Consider the following 13818-nt stretch of genomic DNA (forward strand, 5'->3'; position numbering starts at 1 on the left):
ACATCATGCATATATGACTCAAACCTTTACATGCTATAGTGTGTATTTATTTATAATTTGGTTTTCAAATCTCATTGCCTTTTGGTAGAGTAGCTAATTTCAGGCGGCCGCGGGTATATCAAAATGCAGGGCCCATGCATCATTGCCTTTTGGTCGAACCTACGTCCACATTTTTTGTATGTATATCTCCACTGGTCCCAGAACCCAAAATGCTACCTCATTCCCATAAAACCAAGCAGCCCACACATATTAAGGCGCCGACTTGAACTCAATCCCTCTCCTGTTTACTACAACGTGCCCCGCACGCCGTAGTACTCCTACAAACCCTACTGCCGCACGCATCATCAGTTTTCTTCAAGAGGACGAGGGAGAAGCAGATTTGTAGTGGAGGCGCTTTCCAAAAAAAGATTTGTATTGGAGGCCCCTACCCTAGGGTGCCCTAGGTAGCTGCCGCACGCATCATTGGTTTTCTCTTTTCTTTATGCTCTTGCACCCTAGAGTGAAATGATGGTTGCTTCGTCAGTCCAGCTTAATGCGGGAAAAGGTGGTGCTTTGTGATTTGACCCTCATTGCTCATTTACTACTACTCGGTGCTACGACCGGGGTGCCTCCAAGTCCAAGCGCTGCTCCGAACTATAATTTGGTGCATCGCACGTGGAACAAGACGGTGGATGAGCCACATGTCGGCCAAAGGGCTCCTGTTAAGTGTGTTGCCATTTCATGTGCGGACTAACCCTGCTTGAGTTGCTACACCAACACGATAGGAGCAGCCTACCACTTGGTTTTGCTCCTTGGTGAATCCGAACTATATTGATCTAAAAAGATACATACTATACTACCCTCTCCGTCTCGGTTTATAGGGCGTGCACGTAGTTCTAGGTCGTCCATTTGACTAACTAAATATGAGTTACTATGCCACAAAAAGTATATCATTGGATTCTTAAGCGGATGTAGTTTCTAAACATATACTGTTCACCACATATATAGCCAGTTAAATTCTCAACCTAGAACGACGTGCATGCCCTATAAACCGATACGGAGGAAGTAGTAAAAATTAGGTGATTTTACCGAGCGATGGGCGGGGGAGCATGGCCAGTCATGCGGTCCCACGTGTCATGATGTACCAAGGCGATGCGCGTGTCCCTCTTGAGGCAGAAGCAATACTACGTGGTTTTCTTGAAGGAGATGATGGTGAAGCAAAGTGTGAAATAATGGTTGCTTCGTCCGTCTGGGAAGGTGCGGCATTCTGATTTGGCGTCTCATTGCTCATTACTACTACTGGGGCGGTATGACTGGGGTGCGTCCCCCCAGCTGTTCTGCACTATTATTTGGTACATGACACGTCGACCCGGTTGCTATATGTCCCATATGTCAGCGAGAGGAAGTACATAATTCATGAAAGCGACCATCGACGGAGGAGTACAAGACACGGCTTGGTTTTTGCTGCTTTGCGCGATCCATCGATACAAACCCGGACTAAAAAAAGGCGAGGGCGGGTCTTTTCCCGCGCGGCAGGCAGGGGAGCTTGGCATAGTTTGTTCGAGGCAAGGAGGCGGGAAGGGCAACAAGCAAATAAAGGTTGAGCGACTTAGTTTTGGGAAAATCTGATTTTACGGAGTACGTACCCACTATGGAGGTAGTACTACTTACTACTCCCTCCTTTCCGGTTTATAGGGCTCATCTAAAAAAATCGTTTTTCCATTTTATAAGTCTCAATTCTACTACTAGTAGTAGTACCATCACATGTTGGATTTCGAGGTGCGTTAAATCACCCGATGCAAGCAGTGTCAAGAGAAAACTCACCAATGCATGTAGAAGTTCATGGAAATTTAGTGGTCATGCATGCAGTCATTCTAATTAATGGCTCGGTAAACATAACTTCTTGAGAAAAACGAGCATACTAATTACTTGTGCAAACTATGAAATTAATTCCACCACTCACCGTCTACCTTGGTTGGAGAGATTTTGAAATTGAGCCATAAACTGGAAAGGAGGGAGTAGTAACTTTTGTCTCGATTATTATTTGTGGCCTTGTGTAGATGCAAAATGTATTTTTTTTATAGTGGCCTTGTATAAGTAAATGGAGGGAGTACTAAAGGACATATATTCCAAACAATATGGTAATCTCTCTAACCAAGGTAGGGACGAGGAGTAAACGGAGGGAGTAGTAAAATTTTCTCCTTGTCCTGTGAGCCACCGCGCGCATGGGCGAGGGAGCGGGCGTAAGGCGTACTAGTAAGCAAGCTTCACCTCATCTTGCGAGCCACCGTGCCCGTGGGCGGGGGAGACGGCATACTAAGCAAGCTTCTCCTCGTTCTGCAAGTTGACGGGACACATCAAAAGTCCTCAAGTGTATAGAGCCTTGCCTCTAAGTTAGGCCCCACATGGTTTGCCTCTTTTTTAACATAACGCGTCAAGTCGCAATTTGTTTGTTCACCCATGGTAGACGATGCTCCATCAAGTGGACAACCAGTACACGTGTCAAATTACCATGTGGGATGCCTTTCGTACAGAAATGAGCTCCACCGTGTATCCGTGTGGGTGTGGTTGGGAAAGAGACGGGAGTACGTGCAACGTGCGTGCAGCTCTTCTCTTCGTGCACATCCCCCACCTACGTGTGTGTGTGTGTGAGAGAGATATAAACCTAGACATAATGCGTCATCCATCCCCATGCCTCTGCCTAGTCCGACCACCAGTCACCACCACACCCACTCCTGCTCACCTTATCTCTCATCTTTCTCGAGATACCATTTTTCCGATAAAATTCTCGAGATACCATTTTTCGATAAAATTCTCGAGATATCATTAGTTTTTACACATGGGATTACTCCTGCATGGGTCAATCACAATAGGTGTTTTCTAAAAAAAATGCATCTTGATGTTCCATGCAATGCACGGGCATATTGCTAGTCCATGAAAACAACATATGGCAAAATTTCACGGCGAACAAGGGATTTGAATCTGCTGGGAGGGGTTGTTTGGATCTTGACCGGGGTAGCCAAAATATTGGCGACCCTTTTGTCCACTGGTGCCTTTGCCACCAATGAACAAGGAATGGCTTGGGTGCTCATGCATCCTCCAGCGCGCACATTGGAGACGAGCTCGCACGAGTTGTGCTTTTTTTGTCCCACCACACCGCCTGAGCCAGCCGCAGACTGACCGGCGACCCACAGATTACGCCATCCAACCGCAGCCGCACACCTTAGGACAACAACTCAACCAACCAGACTAAATTCATGCAAACACGGCGATATTTCATATAAACAATGACGGAAATCATATAAAATACCGGATTTTCATACAAACATGACGAATTTCATTATATTCAAATGAACTACGCGGTGCTAGTTCTGGACATCACAGGTATATAATACCTCGCCTAAATGGTCGTCCGCCGATCCATTTGTGTTCCTCATGTATGGCAGCATGATCGCCGGACTGCCGGGAGCCCTAGAGGTATATGCTTCAGCGCAAAGGACAGCTCGCTTCTCCACTACCCAACTGATATCGTTGGCTGATGCCCAAGATGATGGTGGAAGGGGGCTTCTCCGCTTTCGTGGAGCCCATGCGGGGTCGATGAAGGTCCTCGCAACAAAAGGATCCAGCAAGACACCTGTTGTGTACGCCGGCGTCGCCTCCGCGGTGGCTTTCATGGGACCCAAGCGGCGGCGACCTCCCATGTTCTACTTCTCCTCGATGATGGTGGCGGACGCGAAGGCGCTGGCCACCGACTCGTCGCTCTCCGTGCACCCGGCTTCTGTCGTTGCTTGCATGGCCGGCCGCCGGCATGGGAGTCTCGGCCATAGAAATGGGAGACGCGGTCGCAGACACGGGAGGCACGGTACGAGGTGGCGGCGTGGACGGCAGCGACGACGCCCATGCGCCGCTCCTCGTCGAGCTGGCCTGGAGCGGCGAGTTGCTGAACCGCGCGCCGGCTTGGGGAAGCAACTAGCTCCATCGGGCGAGGGGAGGGAGGTGGATCAGTGAGTTGCATAGCTCGTATCAGGCGGGCTCGGCGGGCCACTCAGCCGGCTTGGATGCGGGATAACTACTCTTCGTAAGCCATTGTAAGAGTGGACAAAATGGGGAAGGAGGAGATAGGGGAGGGGCGGAGGTGTGCGATTCTTGGCTGACATTTGGCCTCATTTAAATAGGAGATTAAATAACGAGGGACAGGAGGAGCTTGGCCGACGTTGCTTTTAATGCGGACCTGGTCAGAACGGACGTGTGTCCAGAGTGGGTTTCTCGGCTTCCACATGGGCAGGTTCATGGAGGCGTATGAATGCGGCAAGGAGGCATGTTCAGCCGGGCGTGTAGCGAGTGGCACCCTCGACTCTGACGTACGACACCGCGCCGTTCTTCCACTGACGTGTGGGCTCTTTGGGTACATGGCCTGCATGTCAGTGATCCAACGCAGGCAGCGCACGCCAGAGGAACTTTTGGCGGGCCAGGGCGGTCAGAAGCGGGCATTTCATAAACTGATGATTGTTCATTGAGTGTGACATCATTTATTTCATGTAGATAAGCCTACTATATAATGTAAGAGAATTTTAAAATTTTCATATACATTGATAGCCCGTTCGATACGTTGTGATTCATAAAGACCGCTGCAAACAACAATGTTCTGCTTATCATAGTTAAGATTGATTAATACCCATAACAATCCATGTCCTTAACAAAGGGTGCATGCATGTACAGGTTGAGCGTGTGTCTTGCGCTGTGTGCTGTGCGCATGCAGGCGTGCGAGTGTTGCGTGCGTGCATGTGTATGTTTCAGTGTTGCATGCATGTGTGTGTACGTGCGTGTGTTCGTGAGTGCATGTGTGCGTGTTAGTGTTGCATGTCTGCATGCATGCATGTGTTTGTTATGTGTATGTGTCAGTGTTGCACGCCTGCATGCATGCATGTGTTCGTGTAAGTGTTGTGTGCATGCATGTGTACGTGCGGGGTGAGGCTACACATCAGTCGACTGACTTTTTCATCTCTGGTCAGTAGATTTTCCAGCCGTTGGATACGAAATCAAGGGCCTGTAGTTTATCTTCAACCTCCACCGCCTTGAGCCGCTAGCGACCACCGGCCGAACCGCCGGCCCACGTCGCCCACGGTCGGCCCGTGCCGCCCAGCCCGCCCCAAAACCACTCCCTACCGCTGGTCCGCCGCCGCCCCAACCATCCCTCTAGCCCCCCCCCCACGCCGAGCTTTTTCTCCGGCGATGGCCACGCCACCGCCCAATCACCGCCCCCCACGGCCGGCGACTGCCAACCAGAGGTGTCACAACTTCGAATCCCCACCGACCACTAATTTATTACCATTTCTGTCCTTCATAAACACGCTGACGGGTGGGCCCTATGGTAATGTGCGCTGCTGAATGTGGACCGTTTGACTGGTCAATTGATCATGTCATCAATAAATTACGGAGCTGTATGGTGAACCAGTGACCGTATGATCACCCTAAAATGTATTTTATTAACACAGTATAGACTCAAACTACCATTTCTTTCTTTCATATACATGCTGACAGGTGGGCCCCATGGTTACTCGCCCCGATGGTGCAACACTAGTTGCACCGCGTGGAACGTTTGACTGGTCAATTGATTGTGTCATCAAAAAAATACGGAGTTGTATGGGTGAGCAGTGACCGTATAATCACGACATGCATTTTTTAACACGGTACAGACGTAATGGCTCATATATACGTGCAAGCACTCACCGCTATAAGCATACACACGCATACCCTACCCCTATGAGCACCTTCGAGAGAGTGAGCCAGCATATGATTTTGAGATTTTACGAAGTCACCATAGGTGCCTCGTAGTCGAGTGGAACGTCTCCTCCCACTGAACGCACATCACCGGAAAATACTGAAATTAACCCAGGATAAATGCCAGCACCAGGACTTTAACCCTGGTGAGATCGAGAAACCAATGTCCTCCTAACCATCCAACCACAGGTTGGTTAGCACCAGAAAATGTATGTGGTGACCGTGATGAGCTTATTTTGAAGTCCAGTGACCATATCATGCTTTCACTTCAAATATAATGACCGTAAGTGTCGTCAACAAAATATGGAGCACGCATCAAATACAAAGTACGGTAGTGTCATCAACAAAATATAGAGATGTATCATGAGCTAGATACCGTATGATTACCACGAGAATGTATACGGTGGCCGTAATGAGCATATTATGAAGTCGAGTGACTCTATAGTGCTTTCGCTTGAAATACAGTGAGCGTCACGGGTGAATGTGTCATGGGCATGCATACTTTTAGAGTGCCGAGAGATAGTTTGTGTGCGTACGTGAAAGTGGTGTAGAAACAGGGGGTGTCCGGTGGAGACAAGGAGAGATATGCCCTTCGTTTCTCTTTCCCATGACTAATATTTTAGGATGCACCATGCAATTAACTTTCATGTATAACATTGTACTATTGTATATGCTTATTTTCTTAGTGGCTGATTGCGTGTGTGGTGTGGTGGGCACATCATTTCTAGTTGGGGTGGGCACATCATTTCAAGTTGTGGTGGGTTAACATGAGGACTCATCGGTCGTTTCCATCCTGCGCCACATAGGTTGGACCGAGACGCGTTATACAAAGACCCATGTGGAGGACTTGGCGTACAACACGAAGCTACCAAAGTCATGGAGGACTCTATCCCCATTGGTGATAACCGATGATATATGATTTGTAACCCTAGGCCCCGAGTATGTTATAGAAGCCTGGGGGCTAGTTCATCGATAGTATACACACACGCACAATGCCTGGTATTCACGTGTACTTTGTACACACCCCTATCACTAATATATAATACCAAGAGTAGGCTTTTTCCTCAACTGCAAGGGTCCGAACTAGGGTAAAACTTTGCCTCGTATTACCATCCAGCCTAACAGTCAGGGATATCCTACTGAATGATTTTATGGAATCATATCTGCCAACTACTAAGAGAGAGGTGTGTCTATGGGGGTGGGGTGGGGGGTGGGGGGCACTGTGTGCAAGAGAGGCCTAAAGATAATGTGCATGCGGGAGACACGTAGGCACAAATATGTGTGTATAGAGGGCTAGTAGAGACCGTGCGTGTGTATATATGCATGTGAGAGAAATAGTGTTTTCCAACTGAGATTAGTGAAAAGAGTGGTACGTAGTAGTCAGAAAGAGAGAACGTGTGCATGAGACACCCCGACACCCCATGCGTGTGCGTGAGTGGTACATAGTACATGTTAGTGTGAATCACTTTATACATTTGTTACTTACATGGATACATTCCAAATTGCTAGCTACGAAATAGAATACATGTTGAATTCAACATAAAGGGGGTTTTGAAGATTCAAATTCATAGGAAGTGCATTCATCTATTTGAACCCGAGATAATGGCATTTGTAAATCAGATCTAAAAGGGGGCATCAATCTTTGTTGTGCGTTTGAACATGCTATATATTCATATGCATGTCTAACTATTTTTTTTGAAACCAAGGAGATCATACCTGGAACCATGCATGAACTGAGGTAAATTGCATATTTTTTAATATATACTCGTGTACAATGTATATTCAAATGTACCCCCTCCATTCCAAAATAATAGTAGCTTTAGGATTTTCAAGAGTAAAGATTTGTGAAGTTTGACAAATCCTGAAAGTTCAATTCAAGAGACCCGAAAATGTTAATGCTTCTGCTCCCAAATATCGAACGAAGCACCAAATATGCCTCTGGTCACCCGCAATCGCGCGAGACTAATGTTTGGTGGTAGGAAATTACTGTGCTGACTCTGGCCCGTGTAGCCTATCGGTCCAATGTCCAAAGGTCTAAACCGGGGTAGGTTTGTAACTTCACCAAGACGCCAGTCTCAACCGCCTCCGAGAAGCATTCATACATCGTGGGCGCCTAAACACCCATGCGCTCGACCGAAATCAATCCTGCCCACCATTTGGGACACTTGAGATGACTGTGCTACCCCCAACCCGCATTATGTCCGAAATTTTAGATGGGGGCAAAGTTTGTAACTTTCCCCGAATTTCAAACAAGCGCGTCCCAAACCGAAACATTGTTCACCCTTAGTTCCCCCTCCCTCCGTTTCCCCATTCATACTCTGTGGGCGCCAAAACACCCTCTCCACTAGCCGCGAAACCCCAGCCTCCTCCATCCTCCACCCCATAGCGCCCAATACACCGCCGCCCTCCTCCATCACGCCGGAGCCGGTACCCCGACATTGTCATCCAATGCAACTGCAACCGCAATACCCTCAAGGACTTAGCAGCTGAAGCCGAGGCAGAGCTGCCTCCGCGACACCGACACTGACGTGCGCCATACCAGAACCACTTTGGCCATGTCGTCCTATGCCTCACCGCTGCCGCTCCACTGTTACAACCGTCCATCGCACCGGAGTTGTTCCCGCTACGCCGTTGTTCGCTGCCTCGGATCTAGTTCCCCGCTACCGACAGATGGCCACCGCACCACACTCAACAAATTGGCCATGGGTTCGTCTAAGGCTCCACCGTCCTCCAAAACTTCTCGTTTCCAGCGAACCACAAGAAGATCGTTGGAAAAACAGAAGGATGACACAGCACTGCCAGCAGAAAGAGGTACTCCTCTTCCCTTATTCGCGCAAATCTTACGTCTCTACTCACACCGTATTCATCCCACGAAAGAAACTAGTTGAGCGCTTCTTACTGCATCTTCCTTGTGATACTCAATACACAAGGTTTTCTCCCATTTACTATTTCACCTTTGCTAGAGGTAAGTAGCCCGCCTGGATTCCAATTCAGGGTCACTCGAACCGCAACTAAAAGAAGTAGCACCCGCTTAGGCGCGTGGAGCACCTAGTCCGCCTGTTCGCCGGGGAAGCGGCACATCGTTGTCTATCATAGGAGTATGGGGCGCAGGAGCTGCTTGCGCCCTATCTAGAGGTCGGCGGGGCATGAAGGGATGGCCGGGGGGTGGTGCCGAGCACAGCGGTGCGGTGAGGTCGAGGAGAGGGCGGGGGCAGGGGACTGGGCCGGTGGTCGCTGGCATTTCGAGGAAGAGCATAACACTGACTGGCTGGAGGTAGATGAAGGCGATCTGCCCGTTCTTTGTACATCGGACGGCGCAGAAAAAATGGACTGGCCTATTTGTTTTCAGTCGACTGTTATTTTCATAAAATCCTGTAGTAATTTCGTGTGCCATGCATGTTGTAGAGCTATCATATGTCAACTGTCATTTATTTCTCACCGGCCTGCTATCTGCTACCTTTACACTATACTACTTGTGCAGACACTTCACCCATACTCACACTATTGTTTTTTATGCATGGGTATTTTAGACTCTGACGCAGTGTTGATGAATAAAAAAAGAAAACATAGAAGTCGCTCCAGTGTAATTCGAAGATAAGCACTAATTGTTTCAGCGCTCTAAAGGGTGCAGTGTCAGCAGATGGAGGCACTAAACGTAGCTCTGCAATTGATGATCTCAATTGCCACACACAACAATCCCAGGTGCTTGCTTTAACTTTGTGCTGTCAAATGTGGTTGCATGTTGCATATGCTGTGTAGCTTGTATTGCTTCCAATTTGGTTAAACTGCATCTGCTTACTTTACACATTATACCTTTGATAATGACATGCCTTCCTATTTTTGATACATACTACATATGTCTATTAACCATGTTCGTGCATCAAACTAATACACATTTGTATCCCTCATCAATCACTTATGATGAGACAGTCACCCAATGGGTTACTATGAGACGCGCTACTCCTTTAAAGAGTGCAATGTCATCCTCCCCACATGATTCTCAAGAAACAGCAAGGCTAAATGAAGATAGTCAGCGTAGCTCTCTAGTTGATGGCCGCAATGCCCCCACACCACCATCGCATGTGCTTGCTCTTACTTGGCAGTGTGATATGTGGTTGCATGTTGTATACGGTGTCTACCTTGTAATGCTTCTAATTAGGGTAGATTGCATCTGCTTAGTTAACACATTATACCTGTGAATATGACATGCCTTCCTATTTTTGGTACATACTACGTCTTTGTATTAACCATGTTCTTACATCAAACTAATTTTCTTGTGTATCCCTCATCAATCACTTCTGATGATACACCTTCAAGTTGACAATGTAATATTGGTTGCATCTTGCATATCATTTCAAACATGTATTGGCTCTAATTTGTTGAAGTGCCACTTATAATGAGACACATATAACTTGGTAGAGTGATTTTGGTTCGATCTTTCATATGGTGTCTAGATTGCATGGCTTCCAATTTGTTGAAATGTCTTCTGCTTAGCGTTTTTCATACATATTGCATCCTCCTACAATGTGGTTGCCATACATAAAAGTTGTGTTCATCAGTATCATGCATCAATGAATTTGGAAGTGCAAATTTCATTCCTTTTTCTTGTATGTTTACTTGACAAGGAAAAATCTAAAAGGACAAAGGCACGGAATGATGGTGGTCCATTGGAGCAACCGAAATAGATGATCTCTGCAGATTCTCCTGCTACTCCCACTGTAGTGCAATTTCCAAATCTCATCTCCCCTACTCCACAACCCCAGGTCCTTGCTCTAACATGGCAGTGTGATATCTGGTTGCATGTTGCATATGGTGCCTAGCTTGTATTGCTCCTAATTTGTTAAATTGCATCTCCTTAGCTTACACATTATACATGTGAATATGACACGCCTTCCTGTTTTTGGTACATACTACATCTGCCTATCACACCATGTTCTTACATCAAACTACTGTTCTTGTGTATCCTGCATCTATCGCTTATGATGAGACAGTCATGCCCGAGGGTTAGTATGAGACGCGCTACTCCTATAAAGAGTGTCGTTTCATCCTCTCCACATGATTCTCAAGAAATAGCAAGCCTAAATGAAGATATTGAACATAGCTCTATACTTGAAGACCGCACTTCCCCTACACCACTGTCACATCCCTAGTTCTGGTATTCTTTGGGCTAGCTAGTCATGTGTTGCATCATGTTTAAATTTGATTTAAAGTTGAAATGGGGATGACAGAAACCCCCAGCACCACTTAAATCAACTAGGGTTACTAAAATACTTTTTCAACGAACCTGAAATGTCCTTCTAAAATGTTCATCATCTTTGCTTTGATTTAGAACCTCTGACGAAAATGGTGCACACTTTTCTAGGACATCATTGGGTCACTCAATTAAATCATATGGTATTTGCATTTGGGCATTTAAATGCTATAAAATATTTTAAATGCTCAAATAATCATAAACTAAAATGTTTACTGTTGGATATATTTTAAACAGTAGCCATGAGCAGTTTCATGATTTTTGGGTTTGCTCTGGTATTTTTAATAAAGCCCCAAAAGCTCTAGAAGAAATAGAAAACAGGAAATAAAAGAGAGAGAGACTTACCTGGCCTCACCTGTGCAGCCCACCTGGCCGGCCCAGCCTGGCTCCCTGTCGTCTTCCTCCTGTTGCCAGAGCAGGCAGGCTACTGCCTGTCGCCCGCGCGCCACCCCTGGCCACCTCCTGCTTGCCACCGAGGCGGCCCTGACGCATCTGGAGACGCCCCACAGCCCCCTCTGCCTCTACCCTCGCTCTCTACTCTCTTCCTCGGTCTATAGCCCCTCTCTCGAGCAGACCCGAACTCCCCCGTCGCCACCGTCGTCGTTCACCATGGCCATTGGCCCTTCCTCACTCCTCCTCCACGCCCACGAGCTTCGAGACGACCCAATGCTCCTCCAAGTCGAAGCACATGAGCTCGGACGAACCGCAGCGATGCCATCGACCGTCCTCTCCGCGCATGGCCGCTGAATCGCCATCACCGTTGCGCCGCTATCCAAACCTCCCCGAGCTTGCTGAGCCTCCCTACCGACTCCATGTGAGCCCCTGCTTCGTTTCCCCCTAATTCCATGCTCGATTTCGAGCTCTAGCCGCCTCCTCTACCGGAGCTAAGACGCTCTACCGCACGAGCTCGATGTTGGCGTCACTCCGGTGACCTTTTGGTCACGTGCTGCTTCCTAACACACTCCCTGCACCTCGTAGTGCCTCACTAGTGCCTCCGTTCACCCGCTAGCACGCAGTAGCAGCAAAACGACCGACGCCCGAGCTTCGGCCGCCTCCCAGCTTGTCGCTGCTGCCGTTGCACGCCATCCCAGCACACACCGCGACCACCATTAGATGCGCCGCATCGCAGGCTTTCGAACACGCCGAGCCCCGCGTCCAGCCGACGCCAGAGTTGGCCGGACGGGCATCGTCGCCGCGCTCCGGTTATCGCTGGAGTTAATCCGGTGACATGGCAGAATAGTTAGGGCTAATGACGTTGTTAGTTAACACCTAGTGAAACTGACAGTCGGGCCCCGCTGGATAATTAAACTTGGTTTAGTTTCTGCTTAGGATTAACTAAACCAGAGTGACCCCACGTGTCAGCTTTGATTGTGCTGACATGGCCGTTGACTGGGCCCACCTGTCAGCGACACAAATGACACTGGGTCACTGACCAGTGGCCCCCTCTGGTCAAGTTTGACCTGGACCGCCCTGTTGACCTACTGATGTCAGAGTGACGCAATGCTGACGCAGTAATGGGTTTTTTGGATTTATTTTTATTCAGGAAATTCTAGAAAATGCCCAAAACTTCTAAAAATCATAGAAATTATTCTGTAACTCCAAATGCAAAGTTTTATATATGAAAAATGATCAAAAAAATCCAATCTATCCATCTGTACTGGTTTCATGAATGATAAAGCAACTTAACCTTGCTGTTTAGTGCAAAACATGATAAGGCACTATTTAAATTCATAAATTGAGTTTGGGATTGAACCTTTGGTTCAAAATGACCCAAACCCATCTGGTTGTAGTTGCATTAGGCCAACACACTTATATTGCCATGTCATGATCATGCATCATATTGTGCATTACATTGATTGTGTTTCCTTCTGTGTTGCCGGTATTTGTCCCCTCTCGATAGACGTGGTTCCGATGATGAGTTCAATGACACCGATGAAGAGCTATATCATCTTCAAAAGTGTCAGGCAAGTAAAACCCCTTGTTCATTCTGACACAATCCCACTCTCTCGTTCCTGCTCTCCTTTTACTGCATTAAGACAACAATGATTCATCTGTTACTTGCTGTGGTAGTTGAACCCATTTCCTCTGCATGACATGTCATTACCACAGTAAATAGATGAAACCCACTAGCATGAGTAGTTGCTTGAGCCCTGTTGTGCCTACTCATTCATGCTTGTTTGTCATGCCTGCTACTGCTTAGAGTTGTGTCAGGTCTGATTCATCGGGGATGAATTGGAAAGTTGCGAACATGTCCTACTGTGTGTGAGCTAAGTGTGTGAACGCGATTTGGTAAAGGTAGCAGTGAGAGGCCATGTAGGAGTACATGGTGGGCTGTCTCATTGAAGTTCTCCTCAAGAACTAAGTTCTGTGTTTGTGATCCATGAATAGCTACTACCACACGTTGGGCCTTGCTATATGACCCCGCTCGACTTATTAACCGCCCCTGTCCTCTGTCCAGGAGTTGCAAGTAGTTTCTGGTGTTTGTAGTTGCTGGAGGCCGTGCACAGCGCTGACCCGAAGGGTGAGCTGTGATGAGGTAGGCACATGGCCGGGTATGTCGGGCGCTAGTTTGGTGTCGTGGAACCCTGTACACATCATTCAGGGCCGTATGTGGAAACATCGGCCGGACTCCCTGCAGATGGAACCTGAATAGGTGATAAACCTGGACTATAGACTTGTGTGGTTAGTTAGGTCATGGTCTACACCCACGTCGGCTTTAGCTTGAAGTCTGCCAAGCACATGTCATGTGCAGACGCTAAGTGGTGGAAACATGTGTGAAGAAGTACACTGCTACAGGGTTATAAATG

This window comes from Triticum aestivum, chromosome 5B (assembly GCF_018294505.1).
Source record: "Triticum aestivum cultivar Chinese Spring chromosome 5B, IWGSC CS RefSeq v2.1, whole genome shotgun sequence".
NCBI lineage: Eukaryota > Viridiplantae > Streptophyta > Magnoliopsida > Poales > Poaceae > Triticum > Triticum aestivum.